Genomic DNA, 12,412 nt, shown 5'->3' with positions numbered 1-12,412 from the left:
AGTTAGACTTCCATTTTTAATGCTCCACAGAAACTCTTACTTTTTATCACAGCCCATTTCACAATCATCCCTTTCTTTACCTCAGCAGTAAAGTTTCTAGCCAACTCTTAGATTCAAAGTTTCTTCCTTTGAAAAAATAATTTTCCAGTTATCAAAGAACCTGAGAGCTTTCAGAATTTCTTTCTGGATAACATTTTCAGCATTTGCTAAGATATCATAAATAAAAGAAGGAATGAAGCAGATTTCTCTTAACTCATCTTTGTTAAAATCAAGCATGATCTGGATTACTTCTTTCTTAGATATAAAGCCCAGTGTTCCCATTTATGACATAAAGCTCTTTAGCATATGTTTTCTAGTGCTATTAATATTAACTGCTTCCTGAATTTTCTGTCAAATTCGCCTTCTGTGTGTGTGTGTGTGTGTGTGTGTATCTGTGTGTGTGTAGGAAACTGACCTCAAATTAACTTCTTGAGCCTCAAAGCCATTGCTCTGGTCATCGTTGGCTGAAGTCCTCACTGGAAGTTGGTACCTGTTACCATGCAAAAGTCTCAGGAAAATCATTTTAACCATAGAATGGGAAAACAGCCTAATGTTTAAAAGCACAGAATTTGGTGCCAGACTGCCCTAGATTTATAAATGACTAGTTCTTTGTCATTGAAAATTTAATCTTCCTATTCCTGAATTTCCATATATAACAAATAAAGATAATCATAGTAACACCTACCTCACTAGATTATTTAGAAGACTGAATGAGTTTGTGTAAAGCAAAACTCTTTAAAAACTTGTCAGACATAAATATGTTTAATACATATTTGCTAAGATTTATTAGACAGATTTTATAATTTAAAAAGTATTAAATGCAAGCATGATCCCTTTGAAAATGAATCTTGCTTTCATTTTGTCTTTCTTAAATTGTCAGTGGGTCCTTTTGAATGTTTCCGTGCTACTTCGTTTTATGATATATGGTTTCTGTTTATTTAATAATAACAAATTAGTTTATAAATGATTAAAATACTTTAAAAATTGATTTAATCTTAAGTTTTAAAGGTACTCTTTCAAGTGGAAGTGGGCATAAGATGAAATTTTAAATAATTTAAAATATGGTTAAAGCATGATTAACTGTAAAAGATGTGATAAGATCACTTAATGGCTGTTAATCTAAATATAAATACACTGAATCATCAAATGGTATTTAATTGACCTGAAATAACTGGCTTAATAAATTTAAATTAAATTGTTTTCTGAGACACTTCACTTAAATAGTACATAAATGTCCTGTTTCTCTACTACCTTGTACTTATCTAAAGTATTTCAGATTTTCTAAAATTAAGGTTGAAAAAAGTTATGTTTAAAATTTATTTATTTTAAAATATATTGTATTGATTATGCCAATACTGTTGTCCCATTCTCCCCCTTCATTCACCTTCACCCTGCACATCCCTCCCCTCACATTCCCCCCTTTAGTTCATGTCCATGTGTGGTAAGTGCTTTAGCTTCTACATTTCCCACACTACTTTTTCCCTCCCCCTATTTTCTCCCCATCGTCTATGCTACTCATTCTCTGTACCTTCTCCCCTGCCTCCTCCCCCCACTTCAATGTTGCTAACTTTCCATGGGATTTCCATTTCTGTGGCTCCACTCCTGTTTTAGGAGTCTGCTTATTTTGCTTTTGTTTTAGGTGTGGTTGTTAATAACTGTGAGTTTTCTGTCCATTCACTGTTTATATTTTTTATCTTTTTTTCTTAGATAAGTCTCTTTACCATTTCATATAGTAAGAACTTGGTGATGATGAACTCCTTAAACTTGATCTTATCTGAGAAGAGCTTTATCTGCCCTTCCATTCTAAACAAAAGCTTTGCTGGATAGAGCAATGTTGGATGTAGGTCCTTGCCTTTCACTACTTGGAATACTCCTTTCCAGCTCCCTCTTGCCTGTAAGGTCTCTTTTGAGAAATCAGCTGACAGTCTGATGGGAAGTCCTTTGTAGGTGATGGTCCCCTTATCTCTTGCTGCTTCTAGAATTGTCTCCTTCATTTTAATCTTGTGTAATGTAATTTTCATGTGCCTTGGTATGTTCCTCTTTGGGTCCACCTTCTTTGGGACTCTCTAAGCTTCCTAGACTTCCCGGAAGTCTATTTTCTTTGTCAGATTGGGGAAATTCTCTTTTATTATTTGTTCAAATAAGTTTTCCACTTGTTGCTCTTCCTCTTTCCCTTCTGGTACCCCTATAATTCAAATATTGGAACATTTAAAGATGTCCTGGAGGTTCCTAAGCCTCTCCTCATTTTTTTGAATTCTTGTTTCTTCATACTTTTCTGTTTGTTTGTTTCTTTCTTCCTTCTGGTACACTCTATTGATTTGAGTCCCAGTTTTCTTTCCATCACTATTGGATTCCCGTGCATTTTGCCACATAGTGTAGCCTTCATTTTTTCATCTAATTTGTGAGCAAAATCAACCAGCTCTGTGAGCATCCCGATCACCAGTGTTTTGAACTGTGCATCTGATAGGTTATCTATTTCTTTGTCACTTAAATGTATTGGCTCTGGGGCTTTGACTTGTTCCTCTGATGGAGCCATTTTTGGTCAGGTTGTGCCTGTTATCTATGAGAGGTAGAGCCGTAGGTGTTCACCAGTTGGGGGCAACCTATGTTCTCTGGGTTGTGATGCTGCATGGGGGGGCGGGGTCAGAGTGGGAGCAATGGCACTTGTTCTGCTCTCTCGGATTTTGGTCCCCTTTGCCTCTTCCCACAAACAAATTGGGCACTTCTGGTGCTGGTTCCCGGCTGGGTGGGCTTGTGTATCTTCTAGGACCCTGTAGGTCTCTCCAAGGAACTCTCCTGTGAGGCTGGGAGCCACTCCGGGCACTTCAACCCCTGCAAGTTTTTTTAGTTGGTGCTTTTAGGCTTTATTTCCCATTGCTGGAGCCCTGGGTTGCGTAGTTTGTCTCACTGCTCATTTTTTTGCCTGGTTTATCTGTACGTGAATGTGTTTCCTCTGTCAGCCAGACACCTTGTGTGCCTTACTGGGTTTGCTGATTTCTTCCCTGAGCCTGGGTCACCAACCACCACCTTTTCCTGCCAGGACCCCTCTCTGACGGCTGCCAACTCCACCACTCTTACCAGTCTGGATGAATGATTTATTGTTATCAGACTTCAGTACAGTCAATTTTCTGTCTGTTTTGGCTGCATTTTTGTTTCTAAATCTTTGTTGTCCTTAAATTTGATTGTGGGAGGAGGTACAATATTTCCACCTATACCTCCATCTTGGCTGGAAGTCCTTATTTTTTAAATTTAAATTCATATATCCATGCTGGAAATTATATACTTCTAACTTTATATAATTTTAAGTACTTGTGAGACAGTCATTTACATATTTAAAATTCTAAACCCATGAAAAAAAGACAAGTAAACAGGCTTAGAAATTATGCGGTTAATTCCTCAACCTTACTGCTCCCAAAATATGTCATGTGTTTTTATCTATAGATTTGTAGACATAAAATGGATATCCTTTGAGTTATAACCCATACTAAAAATCATTTGAATTTTAATCTAACACTATAATTATTTTGTAGTTCAAATTGTTAAAATCTTCAGGTTCAAGTTTTGTCTTGTTTTTCTCGTGCCCCAGCTCTATGACCAATCCCTGCTGCAAGGGTTCAGTGTTATTTTATGGAGACTGACATTTATAAATGAAGACCTGGGGTGGGGTGAGTATACTGCTACCAGAGCGTTGCTTCTTCTAGGCTTTCTTAATTACAGAGCTAGGCAACGTATGTATGACTACTCACTCATGCACACACATATATCTAGTTATTCATGTGTCTATGTATCTGTATATATATATATATATATATATATATATATATATATATATTTAAGAAAATGCTGGAGTTCAAGCTGATACCAGAGACTCAAACCTAAAATGAGAGAATTTATATTAGCATTCTACTTTTTAAAAAGTTTTTAGACAATGAAAAATGTTGCTCCATGATGGTGTGCTTTAAATTTATTTTAAATGCCTTTTTTGTCTAAACTCATTAGAAAAAAATATGTTTTATTCAATATTAAATATTAATGAGAGTACTTCCATTTTTAATATTTGCATGTAAAGAGCTAGAAAATTGTCATTTTGTCCTAACAACAAATATAAAGCTGAACTAACTGAAAAATCAACAATTCTTGAAGTTATAAGACAGAGGAGGGCACAGGGCAAGTGCTGCCCTCATGACTGAATAGACAAACAGCAAATGCAGGGAGAGCAGAAATTGCTGTAGGACACGTTCTATGACACAAAGACCTGAACTGTAATGAACATATGGCTGCATACTCACAATGGACAATTCTGAGAGCTAAAATCTTCAGGAAAACTCAGACATAGGAATCACTCACATACTGTAATATTTACCTCCAGAAGCTCAACCAGGTTGCAAGGCATACCAATGGGGAAAAAAAAATGTTTGAAGACACATAGCAAGCATCAGAACAAAACATGGCAAGAATGTCGAGATTATCAGATTAGGAATTTAAAAGATATATGATGAATATTCTAAGTACACTCATAAACAAAGTACACAGCATGCAAGAACAGATGGACAAAGTGAGCAGAGAGATGGAAATTCTGAAGAACTTTTAGTTCTTTCTTAGAACTAAATGCTAGTGATAAAAACACTCGAACAGAAATAAAGGTGACCTTTGTGAGGCTCATTAGTAGAGTGGACACAGGAAAAAGTCTCTGAGTTAGAGAATTTTTAATAGAAAACAAAAAAAAATTAAAGTGGATAAAGACTGAAATATACAGAACATAACAACCAAACTATGGGACAATGATTAAAAGTGTATTTGTGTAATAGAAATATTAGAAGAAAGAAGAAAACAGAAGAGAAAAAAACCACCAACTTAAAATTCTGCATCTTGTGAAATTATCGTTCAGGAATAAGGGAGAAATAAAAACCTTCTCAGACAAACCACAGTTGAGGAAATTTGTTGACATTAGACTTGGCTTAAAAGAAATGTTAAAATTTTAGAGAGAAGGAACATAATAAAGCCAGGAACTCTGAGCTCCAAAAAAATATAAAAAAAGAAAAACATTGAATAAGAAATATGTAAAGATAAAATAAAAACACATTTTTATATTCTTAATAAATTTAGCAAAAGACAATTTGTTTAAAATAATATCAACAATTCATTTGATTCTGTATGCATGCATCTATATCATATATATGTATGTGCTTATATATGAGTATAAGTAAAATAAATGACAGGAAAGATACAAGATGTAGGGTGAAAGAAACAGAATTATTTTGTTCTTAAGGTATTCACAGTACTTGTGAAGTGGTACAATGTTCTTTGACAGTAGACTTGGATTAGCTATAATTGTAAATTGAAAACTTTATGGCAACCATGGAAAAGGGTAGAGAAAGAAAGAAAGAGAAAATATATAAATGACATGCTAAACAAGTAGAGAAAATTGTATAAAATGCTCAAATATAATGTCAGAAAGTAAAAAGAGTAGAATACAAAGTTTCACACAAAAGTCAAGGGCAATAAATATAAAACAGCTTCAAAGGTGGTAGATATTAATCTATCTATGCTAATAATCCCTTTGTAGTTCTACAATCTAAATACACCAACTAAAGGTAGACTGAAAAAAATAATATTCCAACTACGTGTTTTCTGCAAAAAACTTATTTTAGAACTTCTGGCCAGGATGGAGGGTAGGTAGAAACATTTTACCTCCTCGCACAACCAAAAGAAGCACAAAAACAAATTTAAAAACAAAAAATAAGTAGATCCACCAGAAAATTGAACTGTGTGGAAGTACTACAACCAAGGAGTTAAAGAAGAAACATTCATCCAGATTGGTAGGAGGAGTGGAGACAAGCAGCCAGGGTGGAGAGGACTCACAGCAAAGCAGCAGCTGGTGGACCGGGTGGTCCCACATTTACGTGCAGGTAAACCAGGGAGAACAACTGGGGCACAAGACAGACTCCACAACCCAAGTCTCCAGGGTGGGGAAATACAGCCTCAAAACCTCTCACTGAACCAACCTGTGGGGGTTGTGGTGGCAGGAGTAACTTGAAGCCTCACAGGAGAGATTATTGGACAGATCCACAGGGTCCTAGAACATACACAAAACCACCCACCCAGGATACAGCACCAGAAGGGCTCAATTTGCTTGTGGGTAGCAGAGGAATTGACAGAAAGCTGGCAGAGATCTAAGCAAGTGGAACTGTACACCCACCACATAGCACCACAATTTGCCAAGGTGGGTTGCCCCACCTTGGCAAATACCTAAAGCTCTGCCCCTTACTACATAACTGCCAAGACAAAAGAAAGGTGGCCCAAAGGAAAGAACAGATCAAAGCTCCAGAAGAAATACAACTAAGTGATGAAGAGATAGCCAACCTATCAGATGCACAGTTCAAAAACATTAACAGTCAGAATACTCACAGAAATGGTTGAGTATGGTTGAAAAATAGAGGAAAAAGTGAATGCTATAAAAATGAAATAAGGGACATTGTACAGGGAACTAACAGTGAAGGGAAGAAAACTGGGACTCAAACCAATGGTTTGGAGCAGAAGGAAGAAATACACATTTACCCAGAATAGAATGAAGAAACAAGAGTTCAAAAAAAAAATGAGGAGAGGCTTAGGAACCTCCAGGAAAACTTTAAACATTCCAACATACGAATCATAGGAGTGCAAGAAGGAGAATAGGAAGAGCAAGAAATGGAAAACTTATTAGAACAAACAATGAATGAGAACTTCCCCAATCTGGCAAAGGAAATAGACTTCCAGGAAGTCCAGTAAACTCAGAGAGTCCCAAGAAGTTGGACCGAAGGAAGCACACACTAAGACACCTCATAATTACATTACCCAAGATTAAAGATAAGGAAAGAATATTAAAAACAGCCAAAGAAACAGGGAGAGTTACATACAAAAGAGTTCCCATAAGACTGTCAGAAAAAAACAAACCTTGTAGGCAAGAAGGGGCTGGAAAGAAGTATTGAAAGTCATGAAAGACAAGGACCTGCATCCAAAATTATTCCATCCAGCAAAGCTATCATTTAGAATGGAAGGGCAGATCAAGTGCTTCCCAGAGAAGGTCAAGTTAAAGGAGTTCATCAGCACTAGGCCCTTATTCTATGAGATATTAAAGGGACTTATCTAAGAAAAAGGAGATCAGGACAGTCACCTACAAAGGAGTCCCCATCAGACTGTCAGCGGATTTCTCAAAAGAGACCTTACAGGCAAGAAGGGGCTGGAAAGAGGTATTCCAAGTCATGAAATCTAAAGACCTACAACCAAGATTGCTCTATCCAGCAAAAATTTCATTTAAAATGGAAGGACAGATAAGGTGCTTCTCAGATAAGATCAAATTCAAGGAGTTCATCATCACCAAGCCCTTATTATATGAAATGTTAAAGGGACTTATCTAAGAAAAAGAAGCTAAAGATACATGAACAGTGAAAGGACAGCAAACTCACAGTTATTAACAACCACACCTAAAACAAAAGCAAAGTAAAAGGACAGCTAGATCAGGAGTGGAAACATAGAAATGAAGATCTCATGGAGGGTTAGCAACAGGGGAGTGGGAGGAGGAGAAGGGGGGAGAAGGTACAGAAAATAAGTAGCATAGACAGTAGATAGAAAATAGATGGGGGGGGCAAGAATAGCATGGGAAATATAGAATCTAAAGGACTTGAGACACATGGTCATAAACTAAAGGGGGGGGTGATGGTGGGGATGGGGGGTAGGGTGGAGGGTAATAAAGGGGGAATAGAACAACTGTAACAGCATAATCAATAAAAAAATTTAAAAAAAAAAGAAAAAGAAGATCAAAAATACAAACAGTAAAATGACAACAAACTCACAAATATAAAGTAACTAAACCTAAATAAAGCAAAACAAAAATGAATTAGACAAACAGTAGAACAGGAACAGATTTAAAGAAATAGAGATCACATGGTGGGTTATCAGCAGAGAGTGGGAGGGAGTAGAATGGGGAGCAGTTACAGGGAATAAGAAGCATATACAGTAGGTACAAAATAGACAGGGGAAGGTTAAGAATAGTATGAAAAATGGGGAAGCCAAAGAACTTATATGTATAATCCATGACATAAACTATGGTGGGTGAATGATGGTGGAAGGGTGTGGTGCAGGGTGGAGATAAATAAAGGGAAGAAAAAAATGGGACAACTGTAATAGCATAATAAATAAAATATATTTGAAAAAATAAACATACTTTAAATATATATTGAAGTAAATTAATTGAGAAAATTCAGCATGTTATTACTAAAAATTTTTGAAGTAAATATAACTTTAGACAGGGAAGATTTGAAAGCAAGGAAAGTTATCAGGGATAATGAGAACAGTCAATTCTTAAAAAACAAAAATCGACAAGAAAACACTTAATGGTTGTGCTTCTAACAACAAAGTGTTAAGCTTCCTAATTAAAAAAACTAATAGATATGCAGAGAGATATCGATGAATCCACTATCACAGTTGGAAACTTCAATACCTTTCTGTCAGAACTGAACAGATGCAATGAGTTGGGGAGTCTTCCCTCCTCTTGAATTTTATGAAGTTGTTTGAGAAGAAGATATGTTATTTCTTCTCAGAATGTTTGATAAAATTCACCTGTGAAGTCATTGGGTCCCAGGACTTTGTTTATTGGGAGTTTTTAATTTACTATTGCTTCCTTTTCTGTAGGTATAATCTGTCTATTCAGATTTTCTAATTCTTCTTGATTTAGATTTGGGAGACTGTATGTTTTTAGAAATGTATCTATTTCATCCAGGTTGTCCCGTTTGTTGGCATATATTTGCTCACAATATTTTCTTACAATCCTTTGTATTTCTTTGGAGTCAGTTGTTATTTCTCCTCTTTCATTTCTGATCTTATTTATTTATTTGTTTATCTTGATGAGTCTGTTTAAAGGTTTAGCAATCTTGTCTATCTTTTCTAAGAAGCAGCTGTTGGATCTCATCAATCATTTGTATCACTTTCTTTTAGACTCATTTATTTCTGTGCTGATCTTTATTATTTCCTTTATTCTACCCCCTTTGGGCTTTGTTTGCTGTTCCTTTTCAAGTTCCTTTAAGTGTAAAGTTATATTGTTTATTTGAGCTTTTTCTTGTTTCTGAGATAGGCCTGTAACTATGAATTTTTCTCTTAGGATTGCTTTCCCAGTGTGCCACAGATTTTGGATTGTTGCGGCCTCATTTTCATATATTTCAAACTATCTTTTGATATTTTACTTGATATCATTGTTGACTCACTCATTGTTTAATAATATGTTATTTAGCTTCCATGTCTTTGTGTGTCTTTCAGTGTACTTATAATTGACTTCTACTTTCATAGCATTGTGTTCAAAGAAGATGCTTGATATGATTTCAATCTTCTTAAATTTATTGATACTTGTTTTGTGTCCTAACATGTGTTCTATCCTAGAAAATGTTCCATGTGCAGTGGAAAAGTATATATATTCTTCTGTGTTGGAGTGAAATGCTCTGAAAATATCAATTAAATTTATTTGCTTCAAGATGTCATTTATGATCACAGTCTTGTTGATTTTCTACCTGGAAGATCTACCCCTTGATATCAACACTTTTGCACTGTTGGTGGGAATGCAGATTGGTACAGCCACTGTAGAAAGCAATACAGAGATTACTCAAAAACTTAAAAATGGATCTGCCTTTTGACCTATTGATCCCACTTCTGGGAATATATTTGAAGCAACCTAAAACACTAATTTGAAAGAACATAAGCATTCCTATGCTCATTGCAGCATTATTTACAATCACCAAGATATGGAAGCAGCCCAAGTGTCCATCACTAGATGAGTGGATAAAACAACTATGGAATATTTACCCAATGGAATACAGCTTGGCCATAAGAAAGAAGAAACTTTTACCTTTTTATGACAGTATGGTTAGACCTGGAAAATGTTTTGTTAAGTGACATAAGCCAGTCAGAGAAAGACAAATACCAAATGATTTCACTCATGTGAAATTTATTGAAAAAAAAAACTGAACTAACAAGGAAATGGGAACAGACTCGTGGATGGAGGACAGGCTGACAGCTAGTGGTTGGGGGAGGTTAGGGAATGGAGGGATCGAGTAAAAAGGAAACGAGACTCCATGTCCAGTGGTGATATTTGGGGGGAGGGGAGTTTAAGGGAACTAAATGGCGATCAAAAAATACAATAAATGTTAAATAAAAAAGAGTCGAGAAGACACAGCAAGAAGAAAATCAGTAAGAACATAATCATATTGATAAATACAGAGAGAGCATTTGACAAAATCAAACATTCATTGATGATAACTCTGTTAACTAGAAATAGAGAATGTCATTGACCTAGGCGTAGGTGGAAGCACTGCACCTACTTGCACAACTAAGTTTAAAAACAACAAAGTTTTAGCAACAAAAACACAGCCAAACTACAGAAAATTGAACTACAGGGAAGTCCGACAACAACTACAGGGAAGTCCGACAACAACGAACACTTCAGCCAAACTGGTAAGAGGGGCAGAGCCAGCAGCAGAGCGGGGTTGCGCAGGAAAGATCCACCAGACCAACCCAGGCCCACAACCCAGATGTGCCAGCAGCCGTGGGCCGATCCCAGGTGTGGAGAAGCGGGCGGATGCACTGAGGGCTCAAGGCGGTGGATCCACTGAGGGCTGATTGCGGTCACACATTCACATGAAGATAAACCGGTGAAGGAGCAAGCAGTGAGACAGACTGTGCAGGCCCCAGTGGCAGGAAGTGGCAGAGAGAACTGCCATTGTCCCTCTCTGATCCCACCCCCACATACAGCATCACAAAACAGCGACCTGGGAAGCCCCACCCTGGTGAACATCTAAGGCTCTGCTCCTCATACGTAACAAGTATGAACAGATTCAAAACATGGCTCAAGAACAACTCAGAGCCCCAGAGCTAAAAATCTAAGCAATGAAGAAATAGCTAAACTTTCAGATGCACAGTTCAAAACACTGGTGATCAGGATGCTCACAGAACTGGTTGATTTTAGTCACAAATTAGAGAAACATATGAAGGCTAAACTAATTGAAAGGAATGGAAATACACAGGAAACCAATAGTAATGGAAAGGAAATCGGGACTCAAATCAAAGGAGTGGACCAGAAGGAGGAAAAAAAATGACCAAACAGAAAAGGATGAAGAAACAAGAATTCAAAAAAAGGAGGAGAGGCTTAGAAACCTTCAGGACATCTTTAAACGTTCCAACATCTGAATTATAGGAGTAACAGAAGGGGAAGAAGAACAGAAGCAAGTGGAAAACTTATTTGAACAAATAATAAAGGAGGACTTCCCCAATCTGGCAAAGGAAATAGACTTCCAGGAAAGGAGGAGAGGCTTAGAAAGATTTTACTTCACAAAAAACTAAAGTGAATTACAAACCTAAATGTAAAATGCAAAAGTATGAAACTTGTGATAAAATACAAATCATAAAATACAAGAAAGCCTAGATGACCTCAGGTTGGTTAATGATTATTTAGGAATATCAAAGATACAATTCATGAAAGAAAACATTGATAAACTAGACTTCATTAAAATTAAAAACTTCTGCTCTGTGAAAAGACAATGCCAATAGAATGACAAACTGGAATAAAATATTTACAAAGGACCTATTTGATAAAGTATGGTTATCCCAAATATACAAAGAACTTTTAAGAAAATATATGCCTAACTCATAGACATAGACAACCGTGTGGTGATGGCCAGAGAGAAGGAGGGAAGGGGGCTGGATGTAGGTGGGCAAAAGTGGAGCAAATGGGAACATCAGTAATAGTGACACCAATAAAAGTAAATATAAAAACTCAACAATAAATAGACAACAATTGAAAGGTGAGCCAAAGTTCCCAATAGACTCCTCACCAAAAAGATGTGTACTTGGCAAATAAGTGTATGAAAACTTTTTCCATATCACAGGTCATGGGGGAAATGAAAATTAAAAAAAACAACAGTGAGAAATCACTGAGTACTATTAGAAAGAACAAAATCTCAAACACCAACAACACTAAATGTTGACAAGAATATGGAGCACAACAGGAATTCTTCACTGCTAGTGGGAATGCAAAATGGTACAGCCACCATGAAGGACTGTTATGAGGTCTCTTACAAAGCTAAGTCTACTCTTAGCATATGAACCTGCAATAATGTTCCTTGGTATTTATCCAAAGAAGTTGGAAACCTAAATCCATGAAAAATCCTGCACTATAATGTTTATAGCAGGTTTATTCACAACTGCCAAAACTTGGAAGCCACCACAATGTTTTTCATTTAGTGAATGAACAAACCATTGTGGTACATGCAGGCAGTGGGATATTATTTCTACTGAAAAGAATTAAATTATCAAGCCATGAAAAGACATGGAGAAACTATAAACTCTTCTT

This window comes from Artibeus jamaicensis, unplaced genomic scaffold (genome assembly GCF_021234435.1).
Source record: "Artibeus jamaicensis isolate MK-2021 breed Jamaican fruit bat unplaced genomic scaffold, CSHL_Jam_final contig_415, whole genome shotgun sequence".
Classification (NCBI taxonomy): domain Eukaryota; kingdom Metazoa; phylum Chordata; class Mammalia; order Chiroptera; family Phyllostomidae; genus Artibeus; species Artibeus jamaicensis.
Note: the sequence above shows the minus strand (reverse complement) of the source record.